Raw genomic sequence first — 23,100 nt, forward strand, 5'->3', positions numbered from 1 at the left:
TTATGTAAACTCCACCTACGAATGGGAGGTCCTACATGGTTTTAGGGCATTCCTGGGGACAGAGACTATTTGTGCAGTGTCCCACTGCAGGGTTTTTGTGTACTGTACTCTATGCACTATATGTATCACAGGCTATGTATGGGAAGAGCAGCAGGTCACCACCTCTGGAGGAAGAGAGGTCAGTGTAGAGTGAGCTCTGAGTGAAGTAGTAGCAAGAAACAGAGCTGAGCTGGAAAACTCTTTTACCTGAGGGTTACAAAAGCAACAAAGTGTCAGCAAATGTGCCAGCCCTTATGGGAAAGAGCTATCGGATTCCACATAAGGTTTAAGGGGTTTTGCCATCACAGACAATGGGGGCATATCACTAGGATATGCCCCCATTATCTGATAGGTGCAAGTGTAGTGTCCCACTAGGTAAAGGTGGGCACTACACAAGGGTTAACATGTCTTTTGCATTACTGTGATGTTTAATTATGCATTTCCCTGTGTTATCTGGGTGTCAGGCCTGTTAGGGTGTAGTTTAGCCTCCTAGACATTAGAGGGAGCTAGAGAGCCCTAAGTATATATAGGTAGGCCCAGACGGGAGAGTTAGTTCATACCAGGTGGCTAGAAGAGTAACCTAGTCAGCCTGAAGCTCCTGAGGCTAAGCTTAGCTCAGTAGAGTCACCCCAGAAGAGGAAGCTACCTCCTGGGAGAAACCTGCAGCATCCCTCACAACAGGGACAGTACAACCAGCTCAGATAAGTAAGCTGATGGGCAGAAGTACTATAAGATAAAAGCAAGGGTCAATACGGGAGGAAGAATTTCTACCAAGGATTAAAGCCAGCATTTAGGCATCCAGGCCTTGGGATCCAGCCAGCTAGAATAGCTGAGGGGATAGGGCAGCATAGTTCTGTGAAGCATTAACTGTTTACCCTCCAAGTATCTTGCAAGATTAATACCTGCCATTAGAGTTGAGCGAACACCTGGATGTTCGGGTTCGAGAAGTTCGGCCGAACTTCCCGGAAATGTTCGGGTTCGGGATACGAACCCGACCCGAACTTCGTCCCGAACCCGAACCCCATTGAAGTCAATGGGGACCCGAACTTTTGGGCACTAAAAAGGCTGTAAAACAGCCCAGGAAAGAGCTAGAGGGCTGCAAAAGGCAGCAACATGTAGGTAAATCCCCTGCAAACAAATGTGGATAGGGAAATGAATTAAAATAAAAATTAAAAAAATTAAAATTAACCAATATCAATTGGACAGAGGTCCCATAGCAGAGAATCTGGCTTCACGTCAGCATAGAATCAGTCTCTTCATGCCATAGCAAAGAATCTGGCTTCATGTCAGCAGAGAATCAGTCTCTTCATGCCATAGCAGAGAATCTGGCTTCATGTCAGCGCAGAATCAGTCTTTATGTCATAGCAGAGAATCAGGCTTCACGTCACCCACCACTGCAACAGGCCACTGTCACACATTTAGGCCCAGGCACCCAGGCAGAGGAGAGAGGTCCCATAACAGAGAATCTGGCCTTATGTCAGCGCAGAATCTGTCTTCATGTCATAGCAGAGAATCAGGCTTCACGTCACCCACCACTAGAACAGGCCACTGTCACATATTTAGGCCCAGGCACCCAGGCAGAGGAGAGAGGTCCCGTAACAGAGAATCTGGCCTTATGTCAGCACAGAATCAGTCTTCATGTCATAGCAGAGAATCAGGCTTCACGTCACCCACCACTGGAACAGGCCACTGTCACACATTTAGGCCCCGGCACCCAGGCAGAGGAGAGAGGTCCCGTAACAGAGAATCTGGCCTTATGTCAGCACAGAATCTGTCTTCATGTCATAGCAGAGAATCAGGCTTCACGTCACCCACCACTGGAACAGGCCACTGTCACAGATTTAGGCCCCGGCACCCAGGCAGAGGAGAGAGGTCCCGTAACAGAGAATATGGCCTTATGTCAGCGCAGAATCTGTCTTCATGTCATAGCAGAGAATCAGGCTTCACGTCACCCACCACTGGAACAGGCCACTGTCACATATTTAGGCCCAGGCACCCAGGCAGAGGAGAGAGGTCCCGTAACAGAGAATCTGGCCTTATGTCAGCGCAGAATCAGTCTTCATGTCATAGCAGAGAATCAGGCTTCACGTCACCCACCACTGGAACAGGCCACTGTCACACATTTAGGCCCCGGCACCCAGGCAGAGGAGAGAGGTCCCGTAACAGAGAATCTGGCCTTATGTCAGCGTAGAATCAGTCTTCATGTCATAGCAGAGAATCAGGCATCACGTCACCCACCACTGGAACAGGCAACTGTCACACATTTAGGCCCAGGCACCCAGGCAGAGGAGAGAGGTCCCGTAACAGAGAATCTGGCCTTATGTCAGCACAGAATCTGTCTTCATGTCATAGCAGAGAATCAGGCTTCACGTCACCCACCACTGGAACAGGCCACTGTCACACATTTAGGCCCAGGCACCCAGACAGAGGAGAGAGGTCCCGTAACAGAGAATCAGGCCTTATGTCAGCACAGAATCTGTCTTCATGTCATAGCAGAGAATCAGGCATCACGTCACCCACCACTGGAACAGGCCACTGTCACACATTTAGGCCCAGGCACCCAGGCAGAGGAGAGAGGTCCCGTAACAGAGAATCTGGCCTTATGTCAGCGCAGAATCAGTCTTCATGTCATAGCAGAGCATCAGGCTTCACGTCACCCACCACTGGAACAGGCCACTGTCACATATTTAGGCCCCGGCACCCAGACAGAGGAGAGGTTCATTCAACTTTGGGTTGCCCCGCAATATAATGGTGAAATGAAAATAAAAATAGTATTGAATGAGGAAGTGCCCTGGAGTAGAATAATATATTGTTAAGGGGAGGTAGTTAATATCTAATCTGCACAAGGGATGGACAGGTCCTGTGGGATCCATGCCTGGTTCATTTTTATGAACGTCAGCTTGTCCACATTGGCTGTAGACAGGCGGCTGCGTTTGTCTGTAATGACGCCCCCTGCCGTGCTGAATACACGTTCAGACAAAACGCTGGCCGCCGGGCAGGCCAGCACCTCCAAGGCATAAAAGGCTAGCTCTGGCCACGTGGACAATTTGGAGACCCAGAAGTTGAATGGGGCCGTACCATCAGTCAGTACGTGGAGGGGTGTGCACAGGTACTGTTCCACCATGTTAGTGAAATGTTGCCTCCTGCTAACACGTTCCGTATCAGGTGGTGGTGCAGTTAGCTGTGGCGTGGTGACGAAACTTTTCCACATCTCTGCCATGCTAACCCTGCCCTCAGAGGAGCTGGCCGTGACACAGCTGCGTTGGCGACCTCTTGCTCCTCCTCTGCCTTCGCCTTGGGCTTCCACTGGTTCCCCTGTGACATTTGGGAATGCTCTCAGTAGCGCGTCTACCAACGTGCGCTTGTACTCGCGCATCTTCCTATCACGCTCCAGTGTAGGAAGTAAGGTGGGCACATTGTCTTTGTACCGGGGATCCAGCAGGGTGGCAACCCAGTAGTCCGCACACGTTAAAATGTGGGCAACTCTGCTGTCGTTGCGCAGGCACTGCAGCATGTAGTCGCTCATGTGTGCCAGGCTGCCCAGAGGTAAGGACAAGCTGTCCTCTGTGGGAGGCGTAGCGTCATCGTCCTGTGTTTCCCCCCAGGCACGCACCAGTGATGGGCCCGAGCTGCTTTGGGTGCCACCCCGCTGTGAACATGCTTCATCCTCGTTCTCCTCCACCTCCTCCTCATCCTCGTCCTCCTCGTCCTCCAGTAGTGGGCCCTGTCTGGCCACATTTGTACCTGGCCTCTGGTGTTGCAAAAAACCTCCCTCTGAGTCACTTCGAAGAGACTGACCTGAAAGTGCTAAAAATTACCCCTCTTCCTCCTCTTCCTCCTGGGCCACCTCCTCTTCCATCATCGCCCTAAGTGTTTTCTCAAGGAGACATAGAAGTGGTATTGTAACGCTGATAACGGCGTCATCGCCACTGGCCATGTTGGTGGAGTACTCGAAGCAGCGCAACAGGGCACACAGGTCTCGCATGGAGGCCCAGTCATTGGTGGTGAAGTGGGTCTGATCCGCAGTGCGACTGACCCGTGCGTGCTGCAGCTGAAACTCCACTATGGCCTGCTGCTGCTCGCACAGTCTGTCCAGCATATGCAAGGTGGAGTTCCACCTGGTGGGCACGTCGCATATGAGGCGGTGAGCGGGAAGGCCAAAGTTACGCTGTAGCGCAGACAGGCGAGCAGCGGCAGGGTGTGAACGCCGGAAGCGCGAACAGGCGGCCCGCACTTTATGCAGCAGCTCTGACATGTCGGAGTAGTTGCGAATGAACTTCTGCACCACCAAATTCAGGACATGTGCCAGGCAAGGGATGTGCGTCAAACCGGCTAGTCCCAGAGCTGCAACGAGATTTCGCCCATTATCGCACACCACCAGGCCGGGCTTGAGGCTCACCGGCAGCAACCACTCGTCGGTCTGTTGTTCTATACCCCCCCCCACAACTCCTGTGCGGTGTGGGGCCTGTCCCCCAAACATATGAGTTTCAGAACGGCCTGCTGACGTTTACCCCGGGCTGTGCTGAAGTTGGTGGTGAAGGTGTGTGGCTGACTGGATGAGCAGGTGGAAGAAGAGGAGGAGGAAGCTGAGTAGGAGGAGGAGGAGACAGGAGGCAAAGAATGTTGCCCTGCGATCCTTGGCGGCGGAAGGACGTGCACCAAACAGCTCTCCGCCTGGGGCCCAGCCGCCACTACATTTACCCAGTGTGCAGTTAGGGAGATATAGTGTCCCTGGCCGTGCTTACTGTTCCACGTATCTGTGGTTAGGTGGACCTTGCCACAGATGGCGTTGCGCAGTGCACACTTGATTTTATCGGACACTTGTTTGTGCAGGGAAGGCACGGCTCTCTTGGAGAAGTAGTGCCGGCTGGGAACAACATACTGTGGGACAGCAAGCGACATGAGCTGTTTGAAGCTGTGTGTGTCCACCAGCCTAAATGACAGCATTTCATAGGCCAGTAGTTTAGAAATGCTGGCATTCAGGGCCAGGGATCGAGGATGGCTAGGTGGGAATTTACGCTTTCTCTCAAATGTTTGTGAGATGGAGAGCTGAACGCTGCCGTGTGACATGGTTGAGATGCTTGGTGACGCAGGTGGTGGTGTTGGTGGTACATCCCATGTTTGCTGGGGGGCAGGTGCCAACGTTCCTCCAGAGGCGGAGGAAGAGGCCGAGGCGGCGGCAGCAGCAGCAGAAGAGGCCGAGGCGGCAGCAGCAGAAGAGGTAGCAGGGGGAGCCTGAGTGACTTCCTTGTTTTTAAGGTGTTTACTCCACTGCAGTTCATGCTTTGCATGCAGGTGCCTGGTCATGCAGGTTGTGCTAAGGTTCAGAACGTTAATGCCTCGCTTCAGGCTCTGATGGCACAGCATGCAAACCACTCGGGTCTTGTCGTCAGCACATTGTTTGAAGAAGTGCCATGCCAGGGAACTCCTTGAAGCTGCCTTTGGGGTGCTCGGTCCCAGATGGCGGCGGTCAGTAGCAGGCGGAGTCTCTTGGCGGCGGGTGTTCTGATTTTGCCCACTGCTCCCTCTTTTGCTACGCTGTTGGCTCGGTCTCACCACTGCCTCTTCCTCCGAACTCTGAAAGTCAGTGGCATGACCTTCATTCCATGTGGGGTCTAGGACCTCATCGTCCCCTGCATCGTCTTCCACCCAGTCTTGATCCCTGACCTCCTGTTCAGTCTGCACACTGCAGAAAGACGCAGCAGTTGGCACCTGTGTTTCGTCATCATCAGAGAAGTGCTGAGGTGGTATTCCCATGTCCTCATCATCAGGAAACATAAGTGGTTGTGCGTTAGTGCATTCTATCTCTTCCACCCCTGGGGAAGGGCTAGGTGGATGCCCTTGGGAAACCCTGGCAGCAGAGTCTTCAAACAGCATAAGAGACTGCTGCATAACTTGAGGCTCAGACAGTTTCCCTGATATGCATGGGGGTGATGTGACAGACCGATGGGCTTGGTTTTCATGCGCCATCTGTGCGCTTTCTGCAGAAGACTGGGTGGGAGATAATGTGAACGTGCTGGATCCACTGTCGGCCACCCAATTGACTAATGCCTGTACCTGCTCAGGCCTTACCATCCTTAGAACGGCATTGGGCCCCACCAAATATCCCTGTAAATTCTGCTGGCTACTGGGACCTGAGGTAGTTGGTTCACTAGGACGTGTGGCTGTGGCAGAACAGCCACGTCCTCTCCCAGCACCAGAGGATCCACTAACACCACCACGACCATGTCCACGTCCGCGTCCCTTATTAGATGTTTTCCTCATTGTTCCCGTTCACCACAATTTTGAGAATGGCAAATTTGGGAATAGTTTTTCAACCCAGAACAAAAACTGTGCTTTTACGGTCACTACAAATAACTTGACCAGCTAAAACAGTACAGAATTGGTTGAATAGAAATGTGAGGCCTATTTTTTTTGCGCTGTGTGATAGGTATACGTTTAATCACAGAATTAGACTTGTATCTGCACGGTAGCGTGTGTGTTAAGTTTTTCTGAATGACACTATCAGCACCTTGAATCTAAGATATCCTTTTTGGGATAGATTTCAAGTAGGCCTGATATATATAGCATAAACTACTTATTTTGAGAATTGCAAATTTTGGAATAGTTTTTCAACCCAGGACAAAAACTGTGCTTTTACGGTCACTACAAATAATTTGACCAGCTAAAACAGTACAGATTTGGTTGAATAGAAATGTGAGGCCTATTATTTTTGCGCTGTGTGACAGGTATAGGTTTAATCACAGAATTAGACTTGTACTGTATCTGCACGGTAGCGTGTGTGTTAAGTTTTTCTGAATGACACTATCAGCACCTTGAAGCTAAGATATCCTTTTTGGGATAGATTTCAAGTAGGCCTGATATATATAGCATAAACTACTTATTTTGAGAATTGCAAATTTTGGAATAGTTTTTCAACCCAGAACAAAAACTGTGCTTTTACGGTCACTACAAATAACTTGACCAGCTAAAACAGTACAGATTTGGTTGAATAGAAATGTGAGGCCTATTTTTTTTGCGCTGTGTGACAGGTATAGGTTTAATCACAGAATTAGACTTGTATCTGCACGGTAGCGTGTGTGTTAAGTTTTTCTGAATGACACTATCAGCACCTTGAATCTAAGATATCCTTTTTGGGATAGATTTCAAGTAGGCCTGATATAGCATAAACTACTTATTTTGAGAATGGCAAATTTGGGAATAGTTTTTCAACCCAGAACAAAAACTGTGCTTTTACGGTCACTACAAATAACTTGACCAGCTAAAACAGTACAGATTTGGTTGAATAGAAATGTGAGGCCTATTTTTTTTTGCGCTGTGTGACAGGTATAGGTTTAATCACAGAATTAGACTTGTATCTGCACGGTAGCGTGTGTGTTAAGTTTTTCTGAATGACACTATCAGCACCTTGAATCTAAGATATCCTTTTTGGGATAGATTTCAAGTAGGCCTGATATAGCAGAAACTACTTATTTTGAGAATGTCAAATTTGGGAATAGTTTTTCAACCCAGAACAAAAACTGTGCTTTTACGGTCACTACAAATAACTTGACCAGCTAAAACAGTACAGATTTGGTTGAATAGAAATGTCAGGTCTATTTTTTAGGCGCTGGGTGACAGGCTCAACTTGCCCCTGATGTAGTATATGGCCAAAAAATAACCAGACTGTTGATGGTTAAATGCACTTCGGTGACACAGGCTCAGCCTGCAGCTGATGTAGTATATGTCCAAAAAATAACCAGACTGTTGATGGTTAAATGCACTTCGGTGACACAGGCTCAGCCTGCAGCTGATGTAGGATATAGCACAAAATAACCACACTATTGATGGTTAAATACACTTGGTGATAGCTTGTGCTGGCGCACCACAAGCCACAAAATGGCCGCCGATCACCCCAGAAAAAAGTGATATAAAAACGCTCTGGGCAGCCTAAAAAAAGTGAGCAAGTCGATATTAGCACTTCAATGATCCACAGCTGGAGATCGATCACAGAATGAAGTCTTTTGGAGGAGTTAATCTGCCTAATCTCGCCCTAACGTCGCAGCTGCAACCTCTCCCTATGCTTGAATCAGCAGAGTGACGTGCAGCGCTACGTGACCCAAGCTTATATAGAGGCTGGGTCACATGCTGCACTGGCCAATCACAGCCATGCCAATAGTAGGCAAGGCTGTGATGGCCTCTTGGGGCAAGTAGTATGACGCTTGTTGATTGGCTGCTTTGCAGCCTTTCAAAAAGCGCCAAGATAGCGCCGAACACCGAACCCGGACTTTTACGAAAATGTTCGGGTTCGGGTCCGTGTCACGGACACCCCAAAATTCGGTACGAACCCGAACTATACAGTTCGGGTTCGCTCATCCCTACCTGCCATATTAAGAAGTAAACCTGCTTGTGGAATATTGTTCTAAAAGACTGCATCATCATTATCAACTGTCTGTATAAAGTTTGAACTGTTTTCCAAGTAAAGCAACGTTTGGTTCACCATATCATCTGTGTACCTCCATTACTACTCCTACAAATCGGTGTGCCACCGTTACAGGCACTGGCGTCACGATCCTTAAAGGGACCTTGCCTCAGGCACTCAAAACACCTGCAGCATCCAGGGCACCTCATCCACCATCAGGCCTGGTCCCTACATACAGAGTGTGCCCCAGAGGAACTTGTGTCTACCTCTCCTTCACTGCCGCATGCCTACTCAGGATCCTCCAAAAAGTGAGTAACCCTCGATTGCCCATAACCGTGACCTCACTTCGCAATACCCTGCAGGTCTGGGGTGCTGCATAAATTGGCGTCACGAACAGGATACGATCATTCCGCGCCATTGTGGATTACAAAACTGACACAATTTAAATAACGCTTCAAAGGCGCTCCGTGGATGTAATAGGTGGTGGCAGCGGTATCGCAGCAGAACCGCAAACTCTGCCGCATAAAGGAAGGCACTGTAATAAATATAACGATACTGCGCTCTGGGACTTTAAGTATATTGAAATTAATGCAGGGATATCACAGATTATTACAATTCAGCACATGAGTATACACTATCATACAAGTCTTTATCTGGCTTTGCCAGTATACCTGTAGTGTGAACTCCTGTCTGTATGTTGATCCTCCTGCTTGTGCTTCTGTATTTGGTGCGCTGTTGCAGCTTTCTGAAAATCGGAGATTGCAGATAGAGTGATTGTTGCTCACCGAATCCTCGATGCGGGGATACTTAGATGTAGAGGATGGATCCGGACACTACCAGACCGTGTGGATACCTCTGTAATAGTGGCTGTGAATGACTGCTATGTGCGCACATAGCAGTCATTCACAGCCACCATTACAGAGGTATCCACACGGTCTGGTAGTGTCCGGATCCATCCTCTACATCTAAGCATCCCCGCATCGAGGATTCGGTGAGCAACAATCACTCTATCTTCAATCTCCGATTTTCAGAAAGCCGCACCAGCGCACCAAATACAGAAGCACAAGCAGGAGGATCAACATACAGACAGGAGCTCACACTACAGGTATACTGGCAAAGCCAGATAAAGACTTGTATAATAGTGTATACTCATGTGCTGAATTGTAATAATCTGTGATATCCCTGCATTAATTTCAATATACTTAAAGTCCCAGAGCGCAGTATCGTTATATGGATTACAAAACTGTGTGCCATTATATGCCTATAAAGTGACTAAGCCCGACTTGTTTATTTAAAATTGCTGGGCCAAAGAACTGTACTAATTTTCGGTGTGAAACTGTGATTGCATGGACTGTTTGCCATTTGTGTAAGCCACCGCTTGCTGTCAGTGAATATACAGCATTTTGCTCAAAGATGGCCGCTTAACCTAACCGGATTAAAAGTGCGCCTCGTTGTACCCGTTTGGCGCGAAAAAGGACAAGGTGAAGTTACCGCCCAGTCTGCAAGGAGGAAGAAACGCCGCCCTGTTGGGTAAAAGTACCGCCTACCTGAATCCCGGAGCTGCAGGAGGGCGCGCCTACCTTCTGACGCTGAACATGGGACTCCCGTCTGACGTAGCCACGCATCTCGCGAGACTTGCAGCGAGCACCACCGGAGTAAGTACTAACTTTATCCTTCACCGGCCCCCTTCTGATTACTATACCGGAGCAGCTCCGACCCCTGCTAGGGTACCAGGAAAGGTCCTCCCTTAGCAGCAAGAGACTTTACTTTGAAAAAAAAAAAGGGACTCTGACGTTTCAGCTCCAGTCCGCTCCACTGTCATTTAAAGGGCCATACCCAGCTAGTAACACTAGGGCAGGCGGCCCCAGAAATGCCTTTTGAAGTGCCCGCAACTGACAATAGGGCACCTGCCGCCGCGGCAGCATCAAGCCTGATGCCATTAACCATGCCGTATTATTTTGGGGCCCCCTGGTTTCCACGATATTCAGGGGAAGCCCATAAATTAAAGGACTTTAGGGACCAGATACTGGCCTTGTTCCGGCTCTATCCTATATCTGCTGAACAACAAATGGAGATCCTGCTAGCTCAGTTAGAAGGGGCCGCCCGCAGGGAAGTCATGTCCTGGCCCCGTTCTGAAAAGAGTACCCTGGAGCAGATTTTTGATCTCCTCGGCACCACATTTGAGGCCAGAATGGTGTCCGAAGTTAAAATGCGATTCTTTAGCAGGAAACAGCAATCTGGGGAGTCCCTCCGCGATTTTGCTCTGTCCTTGCAAGAGACCCTGAGGGCTGTGGTCCAGGTGGACCCCAAGGAAGCTGAGGATCAGGACAGGACTCTTAGAGAACAGTTCATTGCAGGTATAAGTACTGAACATCTAAAGGGCCAGCTAAGGATGCTGTCAGCCCAACCTCCCAATTGTGCATTCTTGGACTTTAAAGAGCTGGCCATCAGCATTCTAGGCCAAAACCCGGCCGCAGGGCCAGCAGCCTTGCCTGAACCTCAGGTTTGTCAACCAAAAACTGTCAATGTGGGGTCGGCTGGAGTCAGTCAGGCCACTCAGACTCCAGTAACAGATGTAGTGCAGCACTAATGGAGCAAGTGAACCATCTTACTCTGAGCTTAGAGAAAGTATGCAAGAAAATAGAGGAGTGGGAGAGACCATTATTGTTAGAAGATGAAGGCCCTTTTCCTCCAAGGCTCCCACCTGCATATAGGGATGTCTACCCAAAATAACCTGATGGATGGCCAAATTATCGGTCTAAAAATCGAAAGCAGCCTGTTTGCCACTATTGCAGAAAATATGGACATACTGAATTAATGTGCTGGCAGTTAAACGGGCAACCCCTGAGGCAGAGGACCGCCTCTCGGGAGGTAGAACAGTAGGTCCAAAGGATCCAAGCTGGATGCCTAAATACGTGGGATCCCGTCCAAAAATTAAAATATGTATCAACGGGATACCCTTTGAAGCCCTTCTGGATACGGGGTCACAGGTCACCACCATCCAACGACCTGCCTTTGACAAGTTCTGGGATCCAAGTCTCCTCACCCTGCCACCAGAGTCCTGGCTAGATATCATTGCCAGCAACGGGAAGCCAGTGAAAGTCCATGGATACTGGGAACCTACTCTTCAGGTGGGAGAGGCCACCTTACCACAGCAAGGTGTAATTGTGGTACAAGCAGGAGATAAAGGAGGACACCCTGTGATCCTAGGGACTCATGTCCTTAAAAACTGTTACTCTGAAGTGCTTGAGGCATTGAACCAAACTATATCCTCAGCCTCGCCTTCTTCCAGAAGGGTCATTCAAAAGACTATCAGCGCGCTGTGCGCTCAACAAAGGTTCGCCAACAAAAAGGGGGAAATTTGTACTGTTCGGATCCGGGACAACCGGCCAGTAATCCTGCCTCCAAATTCCCAGATCATCCTTTGCTGCCATGCGGTGTTAGGGATCCAGGGTCAGGACTATCAAGCCCTAGTGGAACCCATTCAGATTGAGAATCATCCCTTCGTACGGACAGCCAAGAGTCTGGTGACCGTGTCCCAAGGTAAAGTGCCTGTCCGTTTAATTAACTTTGGTGATCACCCCGTTACTCTTTTTAAGCACTGCCCCGTTGCTCAGCTTTTCCAGGTGTCTTTCCAGGATGTGATCCGTCTGCCTGCTACGGAAACGTTCCAGACCACACAGAGCAGCAGCACCACCGCCAACACCTTGACAACATCCTGGTGGGAAGAGCTTCATGTGGGGAACGAATCCACCCCGAAAGAGCAAATAGAGGGAGTTCTGAAGCTAGTGAGAGAACATCACAAGGCTTTCAGCAAGCACTCCACGGACTACGGAGAGGTCAGTGTAATCAAACACACCATACCCACTGGCTCTCATCCTCCTATCAAGGAGAGGCACAGACCCATACCACCTACTACCTATCAGTCTGTGAAAGAGATGATACAAGAGATGAAAGACTCTAACATAATTCGGGACAGTCACAGTCCCTGGGCTGCGCCCCTAGTCCTTGTGCGAAAGAAAGATGGCAGTATAAGGTTCTGTGTGGATTACAGAAAGATCAATCAAATCACCCACAAAGATGCCTATCCACTACCACGCATTGAGGAGTCCTTGACTGCCCTGGGGTCATCAGCCTATTTCTCCACCTTGGACTTAACTAGTGGGTACTGGCAAGTACCTATGGCCCCAGAAGATCGAGAAAAGACTGCTTTCACTACACCTATGGGCCTGTTTGAATTTAACTACATGCCGTTTGGACTGTGTAACGCTCCAGGGACATTCCAATGGCTGATGGAGCGTTGTTTAGGCCATAGGAACTTTGAAACCGTATTGTTATATCTAGATGACGTTATTATATACTCCAAGACGTATGAGGACCACCTAGAACACCTGGCGGAAGTGTTCCAAGTCCTTACCAAATATGGCCTCAAAATCAAGCCATCTAAGTGCCACCTGCTGAAACCAGCGGTAAAATACCTAGGGCACGTTGTTAGTGCCGAAGGAGTACAGCCTGATCCTGATAAACTTGCTGCTGTCCGCAATTGCCCTACTCCCACCACCGTAAAAGAGATGGGAAGCTTTCTCAGCTTTGCAGGGTATTACAGGCGTTTCAGCCTCCATTTCGCACAAATTGCGGATCCAATCCAGGAACTCCTGAGGGGGCACCCTAAGAAGAGTCAACCAATATTAACCGGACAGAATGATATCAAAACATCAGACCCCCAAGAAGTCATAATAATCACCAAAAAAATATGAAACTAACTTTCGTATCTATGAAAATCCAAAAAGCTTTATTGTAAATATATATAAACAGTACATACATGTATTATAACAGGCAGCACAAGGCGGGACACACAGATGAGGAGCAGGACCCAAGGAGAGGCCGGGAGATCAGTGCAAAAAAATACAGGGAAAAAGAATACTAGCTGAAAGAGCATACCTCAGAGTCTCATAGCAGCAACGCCCCAAACACAATGCAACAGAGGCGATTCTGGAGACTGAGGTTTAAGATGGAAGGAACACAAAGGAACACAATTAAACATACCCTGAATGGTGCAAAGATCTCTCGGCCAACTCCTGACCCAACGCCGTTTCGCCATTAGATCTGGCTTCTTCCGGGGATACCCTAAGAAGAGTCCAAAGACTCCTATTCCTGTTGAGTGGAGCGAAGAATGGGAGATTGCCTTCCAGCTCCTCAAGAAGAAGCTGACCGAACCCCCTGTTCTGGGTTACCCAGATTATCAGAAGCCGTTCCACCTCTACACAGATGCCAGTAAAAGAGGCCTGGGGGCTGTGTTGGCTCAAGTGCAAGATAACAAAGAGAGGGTAATTGCCTACGCCAGCAGATCCCTGAAGGGAGCTGAGAAGAACGACCAGAACTACAGTGCCTTCAAGCAGGAGTTTCTTGCCTTAGTGTGGGCTGTGACCAAGAAGTTCAAAGACTATTTCGCTGCCACGCCATTTGTGGCCTTCACGGACAATAACCCCCTGGCGAATCTGAATACCGCCAAGTTAGGGGCTCTGGAGCAAAGATGGGCCTCCCGGCTTGCCAACTATGACTTCACTGTGAAATACCGGGCAGGCCGCTCCAATGACAATGCTGATGCCCTGTCTCGGCTACCCACTACGGAAGCCCCAGATGAACCAAAAGATGCCTGGGAAGAAGTGGAAATGCCAGCGTTCTACAATAAATTTGCCCAGCAGGATAATATCCGCACTGAAAACCATCCTGCTGCTGATCCTTCATCACCAGATATTCCTGAATCCAGAGGCGACCAAGAAAGGTGGATTAAGCTCCAGTCCGAAAGTAGAGTCCTCGGTGAACTGCTCGACTTCCTTACCAGTGGGAGAACTCCTGAGAGAGTCCGTAGGAAGAGCGCAGACCCAGAACTGATGAGACTGTGGAGACATCGCCACCTACTTTTCCTTCAAAGAGGCCTGTTGCTTAGAAGGAGCCTGGACCCAGTGTCCTGTGATAGGATATATCAAATCCTCCTACCACGTCGAGATGCTAGTCTGGTGCTAGAAATGTATCACAACCAGTCCGGACACTTTGGCGTGCAGAAGACTGAGGCCACCATTCGCAGAAGATTCTATTGGATTGGGATAAGAGACGATATTGAGAAATGGTGCCGAGAATGCACTGCCTGTGCTGTGGGGCGAACTGAACGTCATGACCAGAGGGCGCCTCTCCATCCTATCGTAAGTAAAACTCCTTTAGAACTTGTTGCTATTGATCATGTGAAGTTGGAGCCAAGTCGCTCAGGGTATACTTATGCCATGACCATTATTGATCACTTCACTAAGTTTGTCGTAGCAGTGCCTGTGAAAGACCTGACAGCTAAGACTACAGCAGAGGCGTTCTGGAAGTATTTCCTTCTGCCCTACGGCTGCCCAGAGAGAATCCTCACCGACCAAGGGTCTGCGTTTGAGTTACAGCTGTTTCAAGAGATGTGCCTGCTACATAACTGCCAGAAAGTCCGGACCACCGCTTATCATCCACAAGGTAACGGACTCTGTGAAAAGATGAATCAAACTCTCATCGAAATGCTGAGAGCAGTACCCCCAGAGACAAGGGGTAATTGGCCTACTCTGTTGCCACAACTCATGTATACCTATAACAACACAATTCACTGCTCCACCGGTTACACACCTTTCTACCTGATGTTTGGCCGTCAAGGGAGGTTGCCTGCGGACCACTCCCTAGATGTACAGGTGCCTGACGTCATTAACCCACTACCAAAGACTGATTGGGTAGTGGAGCACCAAAGACCTCAATGCCAAAGAGATCGTTCAAGAACGCATGGAAAATGCCCGGGAACGACAACAAAGAGACTATGACCTGGCTGCTCATGCGGAACCCTTAGCTCTGGGAGACCTGGTGTGGTTGAAGAACAACCATAGAACCAGTAAATTGGACAGTAAGTGGGAAAGGATTCCCTATGTTATTTCTGCCATTCCTAACGCTGAGGTTCACATCTACCAAATCTCCAGAGAAGGTAAAGGCTCTCAAGTTGTACATAGAAATCGGTTGAAACCCTGTATAGAAGGAGAACCTGCAGCAGAGGACATTGAACCAGAATCTCCTGAGCCTGAGTTGCCAGCCCAACCTGTTGATCCTATGCAGGCTGTTGAGAACCTGATACATGATAAAGATCCACTTCATTGGTTTCTCACTCCCTGGTTAAACCTGGTAGTACCTGCTCCTGTTCCAGTTGTTTCTCCATCCCAGGATGAACCCACTTCAGTTCCTGTTATTTCTTCACCTCAGAGTGTACCTGAAGGAGCTCCAGAGCCTGTGGACTCCTCCAATCCTCCTGAACCATGTCAGGAGGAATCTCCGCCAGTAAGAAGGTCCACGCGGTCTACCAAGGGGCACCCACCTGTGAGATTTGAGGACTACATTATGGGTCCAGGTAGCCCCTTACGGGAAACCCCTGTTTAACCCTCTACAAGCCTTGGGTACGGACTCATTGTGTTCCTTGAGCCTCTAAGAATTGTTATTTTGTTCTACATTTTCTATGGACTATTATTATGGACTATCCTGGTATTATTGATACGCTGCACCAGGTCAGCGCCCCTGTTCCCTTACAATTATCTTGAGAGAAGAGAACGATGCCCCTTGTCACCGCACTTTCAGTGAAACAGTTTATTATATTTCAATTGCTAAAGTGGTGATTACTGTGTAAGCTTGTTCTCCATTTTTGTCTTTCAGGCTGCAGTATCCAGCTGGGCAGGGCCCCTCCATGTTGCGCCGAGGACGGGCAACGTTGTAGCATGGGGGTATGTAGTGTCCCACTAGGTAAAGGTGGGCACTACACAAGGGTTAACATGTCTTTTGCATTACTGTGATGTTTAATTATGCATTTCCCTGTGTTATCTGGGTGTCAGGCCTGTTAGGGTGTAGTTTAGCCTCCTAGACATTAGAGGGAGCTAGAGAGCCCTAAGTATATATAGGTAGGGCCAGACAGGGGAGAGTTAGTTCATACCAGGTGGCTAGAAGAGTAACCTAGTCAGCCTGAAGCTCCTGAGGCTAAGCTTAGCTCAGTAGAGTCACCCCAGAAGAGGAAGCTACCTCCTGGGAGCCTGCAGCATCCCTCACAACAGGGACAGTACAACCAGCTCAGATAAGTAAGCTGATGGGCAGAAGTACTATAAGATAAAAGCAAGGGTCAATACGGGAGGAAGAATTTCTACCAAGGATTAAAGCCAGCATTTAGGCATCCGGGACTTGGGATCCAGCCAGCTAGAATAGCTGAGGGGATAGTGCAGCATAGTTCTGTGAAGCATTAACTGTTTACCCTCCAAGTATCTTGCAAGATTAATACCTGCCATATTAAGAAGTAAACCTGCTTGTGGAATATTGTTCTAAGGGACTGCATCATCATTATCAACTGTCTGTATAAAGTTTGGACTGTTTTCCAAGTAAAGCAACGTTTGGTTCACCATATCATCTGTGTACCTCCATTACTACTCCTACAATTCGGTGTGCCACCGTTACAGGCACTGGCGTCACGATCCTTAAAGGGACCTTGCCTCAGGCACTCAAAACACCTGCAGCATCCAGGGCACCTCATCCACCATCAGGCCTGGTCCCTACATACAGAGTGTGCCCCAGAGGAACTTGTGTCTACCTCTCCTTCACTGCCGCATGCCTACTCAGGATCCTCCAAAAAGTGAGTAACCCTTGATTGCCCATAACCGTGACCTCACTTCGCAATACCCTGCAGGTCTGGCGTGCTGCACAAGTCCCACCTCTGGGATCCGCAGCTACATGGAGAACGGAGTGGGGAAAGTAGTGGAGGGCGCACTGCGCATGCGCAGCCACCCTCCATTAATTTCTATGGGGTCGCCGAAAACAGCCCATAGAAATGAATGGGAGCGGGGGCTGCGCATGCGCGGTGTGCTCCCAGTCACTTGTATGGGAGAAGCGGGGAGCAGAGCTTGTTGGTGGCTGGACCCCGGGAAACCTGGGGTCCTCCAGCCACAACTCTCCCAGCTCCATTCTTGTTGTAGGCGCGGGTCCCAGAGGTGGGACCTGCACCTATCAGACAATGGGGGCATATCGCTGGGATGTGATGGGAATCACATTGTCTGTGATGGTAATACCCCTTTAAGTGGCCATAGAGGAAGTAGTGTCAAGTACCTGGCAGAGAAGGTGAGTGCATTTACATTGGGGCTACAGACCTCCCTGCATGTGGTGGGAGCAAATCAACTTCAAGTTCCCCATTATACTAAAAAAAACTGCCTGGCCATCTGTAGAGACTGTACTATATTGGAGAGATGCTTATATAGTAAGAGTGAGAGAGAAAAGTTGCAGCCCTTGGTTGACTCGAGAAGATTGTGCAAATTATAAGAAAAAGACTCATCCCCCATCTCCCAAACTCAGCCTTGGGAAGCTATATATGCTGTCTGTAAAGACTGCTCTTCATGCATCCAGTGCCTGTGTGAACCATCTATCAACTGCTGCAAAAAAGTACTGTGAACTTGTAGTAAATTGTGGCCTCTTCATTGCATGCTTCTGTACTGCATGGCATTCAGGGACCCTGCCTTGTACCTCACATCAACAATAGGGGCTCCCCGAACCACCACCAGGCAGGAGAGCTCCAACAACAGGGTGTGCCATGACGGATCCGCAAAAAACGCTACTGTGAAAGTAGCCTTACTTGTATTGTGAATTTGTGCCTATGTGCTTGTATCTTCCCTCAGTTGTATATTGCAAGGGATAATCATTCCCTGGTTGAGTGTTTGTGCATCTGCTTGTCTATTGAGTTTAAGTCTGCTATATACACTCACCTAAAGAATTATTAGGAACACCTGTTCTATTTCTCATTAATACAATTAACTAGTCAACCAATCACATAGCAGTTGCTTCAATGCATTTAGGGGGGTGGTCCTGGTCAAGACAATCTCCTGAACTCCAAACTGAATGTCAGAATGGGAAAGAAAGGTGATTTAAGCAATTTTGAGCGTGGCAAGGTTGTTGGTGCCAGACGGGCCGGTCTGAGTATTTCACAATCTGCTCAGTTACTGGGATTTTCACGCACAACCATTTCTAGGGTTTACAAAGAATGGTGTGAAAAGGGAAAAACATCCAGTATGCGGCAGTCCTGTGGGCAAAAATGCCTTGTGGATGCTAGAGGTCAGAGGAGAATGGGCCGACTGATTCAAGCTGATAGAAGAGCAACGTTGACTGAAATAACCACTCGTTACCACCGAGGTATGCAGCAAAGCATTTGTGAAGCCACAACAAGCACAACCTTGAGGCGGATGGGCTACAACAGCAGAAGACCCCACCGGGTACCACTCATCTCCACTACAAATAGGAAAAAGAGGCTACAATTTGCACGAGCTCACCAAAATTGGACTGTTGAAGACTGGAAAAATGTTGCCTGGTCTGATGAGTCTCGATTTCTGTTGAGACATTCAAATGGTAGAGTCCGAATTTGGCGTAAACAGAATGAGAACATGTATCCATCCTCTGATGGCTACTTCCAGCAGAATAATGCACCATGTCACATAGCTCGAATCATTTCAAATTGCTTTCTTGAACATGACAATGAGTTCACTGTACTAAAATGGCCCCCACAGTCACCAGATCTCAACCCAATAGAGCATCTTTGGGATGTGGTGGAACGGGAGCTTCATGCCCTGGATGTGCATCCCTCAAATCTCCATCAACTGCAAGATGCTATCCTATCAATATGGGCCAACATTTCTAAAGAATGCTATCAGCACCTTGTTGAATCAATGCCACGTAGAATTAAGGCAGTTCTGAAGGCAAAAGGGGGTCCAACACCGTATTAGTATGGTGTTCCTAATAATTCTTTAGGTGAGTGTATTTCCTGAATTCTGTATCAGTCTGGTATATGTTTCTTGACTTCTGTGACCTGCCCTGGTTGTACAACATGCTTTACTTGAATCTGATTAGATTCTGTCTGTGTCCTGTGTTGGAGCTTTGTCTGCCATTACGTGTATTGTCTAAACGGTGTCTTAGCAACTGTGTGAGCATCTTGTGCTTCCTTCCGCCTAGACGTCTTGACCACTGCCATCCAGTATCCACTTTGTCTGCTCAATTTCCTGTAGTCCATATATCTGTGTTTTGTCTTGTGCCTGTAACTGTGTTTGTCTTGGATTTGCCTGTATTGCACTAGTGTTTCTGACCTCTCTGGGTCAGCTGTCAACCACACCAGGACTATTCCAAGAGGTAGCAGCCTGGTGGCTCCCCTGCAGCAAAGCCCAGATCTTTGTATAAGAGTTAAACTGTGAAAACCAGAGGACCTCCAGGACAATGCCCTCAGGATTTGCCCCCACACCAAGTCGGTTAGTTGGCACGGTGGTTCCACAACCATTGTCCATACACCTGTCCATAACACTGCTGCAGCTATCTCCTATAAGGCTTCATGCACACGATTGTATGTGTTTTGCGGTCCGCAAACCGCGGATCCACTAAATTCAGATACTGGCTGTGTGCACGCACCCATTTTATTCTCCCTTCTGTAGAAATGTCCTATCCTTGTCTGCAAAATGGACAAGCTCTATTTATTTTGCAGGACAGCGGAATGCGTAATAGTTTGCTATCCACATTTTTTTGTGGCCCCATTGAAATAAATTGGTCCACACCTGATCGCAAAAAATACGATTGTGTGCATGGGGCCTCTTCTAACAGTAGATCCATCTGGTGGTAGTTGAAGAACAGAACTGAGCATGTGCGACCACCTCAGAGATATTACTGAGATGGATGTAGAAATAAGGAAAAGAACAAACAGCAGGTGGCGCTATACAGATACATTTTATTGAATATCTTGGTGGCTATATTAAATTTTTAATTACATCCAATTACAAAAGTATTCACATGCTGGTTCGAAAAATGTAGAATATTCTTGATGGGACAACCCCTTTAAGCGAAAATTTCAAAGTTCTTACTTTGTGAAACCACACTGACATGAGGTGGATTTGGTTTTCAAATAACGTATTAATTGGTGGCACAATTTTGCTGGTAATACTGCTGTTTTACTCCCAAAACCGCTCAGCCATTCACAATCATGCACAATGGAGCATGGGCCCGCAACAATGTGGGACCATACATTTGTAACTGGTTGCATCTCCTTTAGAAGCAACACCTGTTCTTCCCAATGTTAGTTATTAGTCTTTGACATCGCTTTAGAGCAGGGGTGCTCAACCTGTGGCAAAACTACAACTCCCAGCATGCCTGGATAGCCTACAGCTATTAGGGCATGCTGGGAGTTGTAGTTTTGCAACAGCTGGAGGTCTGCAGGTTGAGCACCACTGCTTTAGAGGAACTTTCAACCACCCTTCCTTGCATGAACTGCTTGTTTTCAGTTCTAGAAGGAATAAGAAAAAAAAAGTTGAAATATTTTAGCCTGGAAATGGTTATAAAGCCATCACTAAGGCTCTGGGACTTCAATGAACCACAATGAGAGTCATTATCTACCAAACAAGAAGACTTTGAGCAGTAGTGAATCTTCCCAGGAGTGGCGGCTTGAAGAAGTTTCTCCACGGGTGCAGCCAGGAAACCACAAAACATCTCAGAGCTCAATGAACTACAAACTTCTCAGTCTCCACTAGGACTGATGTTCATTACTCAGAATCTGGATGATCCCCAACCCTATACTACATTCTATGGACAGATGTGAACAACTCAAGCCCCATTAGTGCAAATATAGCATTTCACAGAAAAAAAAAACATACTACCAATAATCAAACATGGTGTATTGTACCAGCAGACTGACCCTCCAGGGACCGAGCATACTTGAAAAAAGGTGTGTCTGGTTGAGCTACTTGGTCAATGAAGGCATGCTATTACAGTATGCATATTCCGGGACAGCCGCTTCCCTGGGAGATAGCTGTATGTTTATAAGCAAGCAATATAAGCCTCATCTCATTTAAGTTACATGCACACAACGTGTTTTGTGGTCCGTTTTTTTTTTTTGCGGATCCATTGTAACAATGCCTAAAACGGACAAGAATAGGACATGTTCCATTTTTTTTGCGGGCTACGGAACGGACATACTAAAGCGGACAGCACATGGTGTGTTGTCCACATATTTTGCGGATCCATTGAAATTAATGGGTCCGCATCCTATCCGCAAAAAAACCCGGAGCGGACACGGAAACAAACAATGTTCGTGTGCATGTAGCCTTACTAAAACAATTTGAGGGTCTCCAATTCATTTGTAATCATTTTCTGCTGACCAATCAAAAATTACTTTTTTTTTTTTTTTTGCAAGACTTGGGTCCCCTTACATTTGCAAACAGTGCATTCAATATTAAAGAGACCATCCGATTCAAGACACAAAAAAATCACAATATAACTGATGAACTGACAGAGCACATAGTACATGGTGCCCTTCTTTTCAATATTTGAGCTGAATATCCACTTATTCTTGGACTCCACTTCTGCCACCCATTATGGCCATGGGCTACCAGAAAATGAGGACACAATGTAAATGTTCTAGACGTTCCCCAGTTCATATGAATTCTTTAAGAACACCTGCAGTGACCCCCGTCAATTACTGCTAAAGGGTTAATGTTTGAGTGGATCAGTGCTAAATAGTTTATGTTGCAATTCATTGCCAAAGGGTTTAAATTGGTTACAATATTCTCTTTTTCTTGTGCACTGTGAATCCCAAAATGGTTGTGTATAGACAACAAACAGTTAACTCTAGCACCTATTTAGTTTTGGTTGCCGAGGCTGGTCCTGACGCCTCTGGTTAGTTGTGGCAGGTTTATAGCATGAGTGAGAGAAGGAGCTTATGAGACTGACTGCAGCCTGTTAGGAGTCTTTGCTGAGCAGGTCTAGAGGAAGGACATATGTGTGTGAGCTCCTAAGAACGAGGCCTAGTCCATGGAACCATCACCCCCGAGACTGAAAGCTGCCAGAGAAGCAACTTTGCTGGGAGAATGCCTCTGAAAGAAAGAGAACAGACATCTTCAGATGTTTGAGAACCACTAAAGGTCCTGCTGAGACATTAGGGTATGTTTAAGACAATAGACTTTACTGCATGTGGAAAGGGTTGATTGCCTTCAGAACCACCACAATTCTTATATGGACTGACCATCCAGATCTAAGGACTGCACCCACAGATTGGGAATAGCAGAAAGTGTTAATGAGAACGGAAGTGCACAACTGTCATTATTTGGGAAGATTGCAAAATATATCTAGAGAGAGACTCAAGGAGGATTACTACCATCATTGCTGCTGCCTTTATACAACAACTGGGAGAAGCCTACTGTGTAATATACCTCAGAACTGTGGCTATTGCTGCTTGTCATGGCCTCCATCATCCTCCAGCCTCAACCGTCTGCTCCCCTGCCTTGCACCCATCTACCTAACATTAAGGGCATCCCAGCCACCACCAGGCAGAATTGCAATACTATAGTAAACAGAGACTGTTAAAAAGAGTGGTGCTGTTTCTTTAAAAAAAAATTAAAATACAAATAAAAAAAATACCAATTTTTTCTATATAACTCTTTTAAATATTCAAAAGCTTGTCAATGTGGCTGAATTAGTGCAATTCAGCCAATATGAGGGGCACTAAATTTCTCCACAGTGATGTGAAACGGTGATCTCCAGTTCCTTGAAGTGTTTGGGTTCAGGTGTTGAAGGTGAAATAACCAGGTTTTAAAGTGGTCTTC

This window comes from Bufo bufo, chromosome 6 (assembly GCF_905171765.1).
Source record: "Bufo bufo chromosome 6, aBufBuf1.1, whole genome shotgun sequence".
NCBI classification, from domain to species: domain Eukaryota; kingdom Metazoa; phylum Chordata; class Amphibia; order Anura; family Bufonidae; genus Bufo; species Bufo bufo.